The sequence below is a fragment of the Nannospalax galili genome, unplaced genomic scaffold, assembly GCF_000622305.1.
Source record: "Nannospalax galili isolate Female #2095 unplaced genomic scaffold, S.galili_v1.0 scaffold206, whole genome shotgun sequence".
NCBI lineage: Eukaryota > Metazoa > Chordata > Mammalia > Rodentia > Spalacidae > Nannospalax > Nannospalax galili.
Window position 1 is genome coordinate 1506480 of NW_008358101.1, and position 6013 is coordinate 1512492.

Genomic DNA, 6013 nt, shown 5'->3' on the forward strand with positions numbered 1-6013 from the left:
AAGAAATAGCCTGTACCCATACAGACTGGAAGCTTTTAGTTTAGTCTATTTGCTGTTTTCCATAATTAAACAATGCATTCTATTGATTTACATTTGTAAGATGACCAAGATGCATTAGATTATATAAAACAGCTGAAATTTGTGGCTTGTTACAGTATTATGCCTAGCATTGCTTCTTAGCATTAAAACAATGTGGATGTTTTGGTTAGGCACGGAGAACTGAGGATTCACTTTGACAAATAAGAGCTACAAATTGAGGTTAAGGAAAGTGATTACTAGAAATCAGTATTCAGAGAGGGACCAACTCTTCTCAAGCCACTAAAATAGAACAAGTAAGGGAACAAGCATGAACAACTCAAAAATTACAGTTGACTATAATGATTTAATGCTTACAAAATGCATACTTAATATATGTAGAAAGATTCCACACACAAAACCTGAATGAAATGCTACTAACATGCTCATGAAATTAAAAGAGATAAAAAGACATCTTTTTAGGATGGACAGAGGCGTGGATACTTTAACTATAGAGACAACAAGCTCTGGGCCAGGGGAACCTTCTGCACTGATGTTCCGAGGGCCTTGAAAGATCGGCTCTTCCTGGTTAAAGGTGGAATTTTCCTTTATTGTGGTGTAGCAGTGAGAATAGTAGCTGGATGTCTAACGGCGTTATCATTGGCTAAAAAGAAAAGTCTTGAGTTGGTTCAATAAAGGCATTATGGCCACAGCTGCCTTACCAGAGAGTAGATACTCCCTTGCCCTGCGAGCCCTGGCCTGGGGCTCTCTTTATGCCTGGTGTGGGGTTGGTGTGACCAGCTCTGCAGTCTGCAAAGCTTTAGGAGTTCACAATATGAAAGACTTTCGAAGTAAAATGCAATCTGTATTTCCAACAATCCCCAAGAACTCTGAATCAGCTGTGGAATGGGAGGAGGCATTAAAATCGAAATGAGATGAGCTTGGATGAGTGTCAGAATCCTACAGAAGGGTGGCTGAGACAACCACATCTGGAAAAGGATGGGGGTGACTCCTCCAAGAGATGCATGCAGTTGACGAACCACGGACCCATCTGCAGCCACTCTGTGTCTCTTTCTAGGGTCAGGGAGGGGATGTTTTCCCAAAGTTAAGACAACTATGTAAAAACAATAATTATTGGGCTAAGTTCCCCTCCTGGAAGGGTCCCAAAAGAAATACTTCTGTTTATAATAATGAACTGTATTTCATACTTGAAAAACAAGGAATCTTTTTATAAATATATTTATGCCTTTAAGGGAAACACTATAAAACATTAATTCTGGGGCTGGAGAGATGGCTCAATGGTTAAATAGTACTGGCTGCTGTTGCAGAAGGTGGGGGACGTTATTGGGGTTTGGTTCCAAGCTCCCACATGGCAGCTAACCACTATCCATAATTCCAGTCGAAGGGGATCTGATGCCCTCTGTTGACCTCCACGGTCAACACAATGACTTGCACAATGTGGGCACATTTACATACATGTAGCCAAAACACTCATATGCATAAAATAAAAATAATAAAAATACTTTTAAAATACAGACTCTTAGAAGCAATATACAGAAATAAAAAAAATATATAATATTGTTTTAGATCCAGAGGTCTGAATTAATTCTGAATAGACATATACCCCTCAATTAAAACTGTACTTTAGAAGGTATGGAAAGATTATGGAAAAAAAAAAGACAGCATGGGGAGAAGCAGTCACCTTTGAGCCAAATATTTTGTGTAAATACAAACACAGAAATGAATCAAACACGTCATCAGTTGCTGTACACTGTGGTTAATTTGTGTTTATTTCACCTGCTCATTATTACTATGAAAGAGAAGGATCAGAAGAAGCTCTCATAGATAGTTCACTCACATGACAAAACTCAGAACTACAATGTGGACTCTGGCCATCCATGTCTTTCCTAGTTGCTCACTACTTACCTTCTTTTAGTATTATTAATAGTAGTTTTTAACTTATGGCATGCAACATGCCCTTTTAAACTTCTTTGGATAAAAATACTGCCTGAAAAGGCCCTTTGTTGCTTCTGTTGTGAAATCAGAAGGCCTTCAGAGATACATCATCAGCCTGTTTCCTAGACCATCGATTTGTCACACACCAGTTAAAGTGGCTCTCTCTCCATGAGTCCTTCAAAGACCACCACTCATGTAAAGCTCAGGCAATCGATATAGGGCAAGAACAGGAGGAAAAATGCATCATTTCTTAGCAGAAAGATCTACCTTGAGGTGTGCTGCATACTTGCTTGCAGGTGGAGTGGGCAGGTTTGTGGGTACAACACCTCTGTGGGTAAGTTGGATGACACACAGATGTTCACAATTACCCTCTATTGGCCTTCTTTATAAGTGCTGTTAGCCACTCCATGTTTAAATGTGTTAATATAAACAAGTAGTCTCCAAATTTCTGTCAGAGACTTTTGGCTATTTTATAGTAAGCTTTCAGATCTCTCTTCTTTCTAATCCACTAAGCTTACTTTATGTTGATTTCTTCAATTCTTGGTGAGTAACTGCAATATATCATCAAGGTTCATTTTAGTTCTGGGACTATGAGAAGACAGGACAGAAGAGAGGAGGGAAGGACAAAACACCATGTTACATAAATATTCAAAGTTTGACTCAAATTACATAATGAGTACAAGCAAGTATTCATCAGAGAAGTAGAAATTATTCATTGTTAGTGACAATTGAGAACATTTTTTCACTTTGTCAAGCCCAAGAATCTTTCCTACTGAAAGCGTCCATTCATCAGTCGCTTTATCTTGGCCATGTAGCTCTTGCTTGGCAATACATAAATTGACATAATATCAGTGCCAGCAGCAAATACCTACTGAATGCCTTCTGTATGCTAATATTCTAGGAGGTGAAGAAATAACGATGACAAAAAGAACCTTAATCCTTCTATCTTAAAGTAGCTTACAGCCGTCCATAAACATATTCTTCAGGCATAATGCAGAGAAGCTTCAATAAAAGGTGGAATAAGTTCTGTGACAAACAGAAACCCTAATATATTTAATTTTAATAAACTCCTCAGTAAGAATTTTTGTATTCCTATTCAACTTTCAGTCTGAATATTCTTTTTTGTACAATCTCTGAAATTAGATTATGTTCACTACTTTACAAAAAATCTTCTAATGTGTAGAATATCTGTTTGAGACTATGAAGGTGGGTCCAGACCTTCAAAGTTTACTTAGATTTGGAGAAATACTTATTTATAGGTTCACTTTCTGTGCTTACAATTATGAAATGGTAATTCCATTGGAAAATACTTCTTTTATTTTTGTAGAAGTAATATATGAATTTTACTCCCAGAAAGGAGCAACTATTCAGGGAGAGAGACAAAAATAAAGCACACTGAGAATGGATAATTGGGAGGATAAAGGTATCAGGAACATCAGTAATACCAGTGTGAAGTGGGTTTATGGACTATGGTTTAACCTAAAGTCCAAATTTTTCTATGAGAGATAGTACATTTTCTTCCACAGTTATGCATTTGAATGGAAGTGTCTCATTACTGCATCCACAAGCATTTTGGTAGAGACACATTCTAATCAAAACTGCAATCAAGATTTATTATTTTACTAAATACAGATAATTTATCTGGAAGTAAAAATTTCATCTGCAAGACTAAAGCTTTCAAATGACTTAATTTGTGAAATAAAAAGTTATGGTGGAGAACACAAAAGAAAATATTTAAATAATTTATGAAACAATACAAAATAGGATGATCAACTCAGAAACAGAGCAGAAATTTTATAAGATATTTAAACCTGAAACAATTAATTTCAAACTGAAACTATGATTAAAACAAAAATAACTGTATATTAATGGGGAAAGTCAGCTATTTCAAAATATAAGATTAATACTGTTGCTGGAAAATTAAAAAATATTATTTCAAAATAATTTTCTTTGTAGGTAAACATATACAAACATTGGTTATTTTATATACATTGGTTATTTTTACTAAAGTAATGCTTATAAAAAGCAGAAGTTTATGCAACCAGGTAGTTGAAATGAGTGGCCAGCTAGACAGATCAATAGGTACAGCAATAGATCATGAGTTGGTAAAAATAAAAAGCAAGAGCATACTCAAGGATTGAAAGGATGCATTTCAGATTCACCCAAATTATGCTGGTGCTGAGTCTTAATTTCTGTAATAGGAAAGAATGGAGGGCTCAAAATTTCAGGGAATACCCATGAAGGTGAGAATATATCAGGTGTAATATTTCTATTTTTCTATGGTTGTTGTGACTGTGGTGGTTTTATTTGTTCAGGGTTTTTTTTTTGTTTTGTTTTGGTTTTTGGTTTTGTTTTTTTTTTGGAACTGGCTTTGTAGACCAGGCTGGCCATGGTCTCACAGAAACCTGCCTGCTTCTGTCTCTCAAGTGCTGAGATTAATGCATTCCCCTTCATGCTCAACTAGGTTATTGTTTTATTTAAAAAAGAATAAGGGAAAAAATTGCACACACAAATTCTCACTGATGTCTACAAGTTTGATCATTACCATTCAAATTGCTCCATTTTAGAAGAAAGGATACCCTTTCCAAATAACCTACTCATTTAGAGAAGTTTTAAATTCATAACAAAGTTGAGAAGCTATAAAAAAATTGTCCCTTACATAGCTTTAAAAATGGGATGTTTGATATCCATTAGGAAAGTCATTATAAATGTTCTCTTAGAGTGTGGGCTCCTTCTGGGTTCATCTAAATTGTCCACTTAGCTCACACAGAGATCAACACAAAGACAACAAGCACACTGACTTATGCAAACCACAAAGTCAGTATTTACTATGTAACTTTTGTAGTCTTGCATGTATCATTTCATTTTTAATTTAGTTTTCTAAATTCATAGCTTTCTGTTGCCTAGTTTTATTAAGATATAGAAAATGATTCTACAATATGGAATGTGTCCAGCCATGGTCCACTAAATAAAATGTTAAATTATGTGTGAAGTTATGCTAGCCATGACCATCTTCATACAGGAAAGATCACCAGTGATCTGAAATGTTTGTTTTCCTTGAAAACTAAAAGCAAAGCAAAATCACTACCATCCTCCAAATATGCTCAAACTGTCTAATTGTTGCGGCAATAATTTTCTATTTAATCCTTTTAGTTTGAAAAGTGAAGGGCAGTGCTAGTTCATTAATATGAGAGCAATCATTTTTTTGGCTCTAGATGTGGAGACAAAAATCAGCCAAAAGAATACATGGATTCCACTGATAGTCCTGTTTTTTTAATGATTTATTTAATAGCCACATAGTTAGAAGAAGCATTTCATTACAACAGCGTTCACATATTCAATAACAATTTCCAGAGCTAAGATGCATTTTTTTCAAAATTGGCTGTAAATTTTTAGGGTTACAGTTGAATGATTACAGTTATACAATATTGTACTCAGTATAAACCCTATAAGACGTAAAATTAAATGAGGTTTTAAGATCTCCATTTCATTATTAAAATACAGAGTTTCATACAGAAAAATTCATTTTTAATGCAAGTGACATTAAGATGTTTGCACATGTTTCTAATCTCTATATATCTAATTATTACTAGTCACAGTCAGTTACATTCTGAGATTCTTGGCACCTGAGCATGGATATAAAATCATCAGGCAGATTTAGATTTCAGTGGTAATGTTTTACACATGTACTAATTATTAAGAAGCAATTTTTTTGCTTTGAAGAATTATTTTTATCACATTTAAAAGATTTTAATAACTACATGATTAGAAGAAGCATTTCATTGCAGCATTAATATATTCAGTAACACTCTCCAGAGCAAGATTACATCTCTTTCACAAGTGGGTACAAGTTTCTAGGTTCACAGTTGAATTAATACAGTTATACAATATTGAACTCAGTATAAGCCCTGTAAGAGATAAAATCGAATGAGTTTTAACCTTTAAAAAAGATCTCCAATTCATTTTAGAATATATTGTTCCTTAATCCCAGCACTCGGGAGGCAGAGGCAGGCAGATTTCTGTGAGTTCAAGGCCAGCCTGG

General features: G+C 34.9%; 1 pseudogene; it reads left to right on the forward strand.

Annotated features, from left to right (window-relative positions):
- Positions 1-499: 499 nt before the first annotated feature.
- Positions 500-949, forward strand: LOC108490110 (annotated as a pseudogene).
- Positions 950-6013: the final 5064 nt, after the last annotated feature.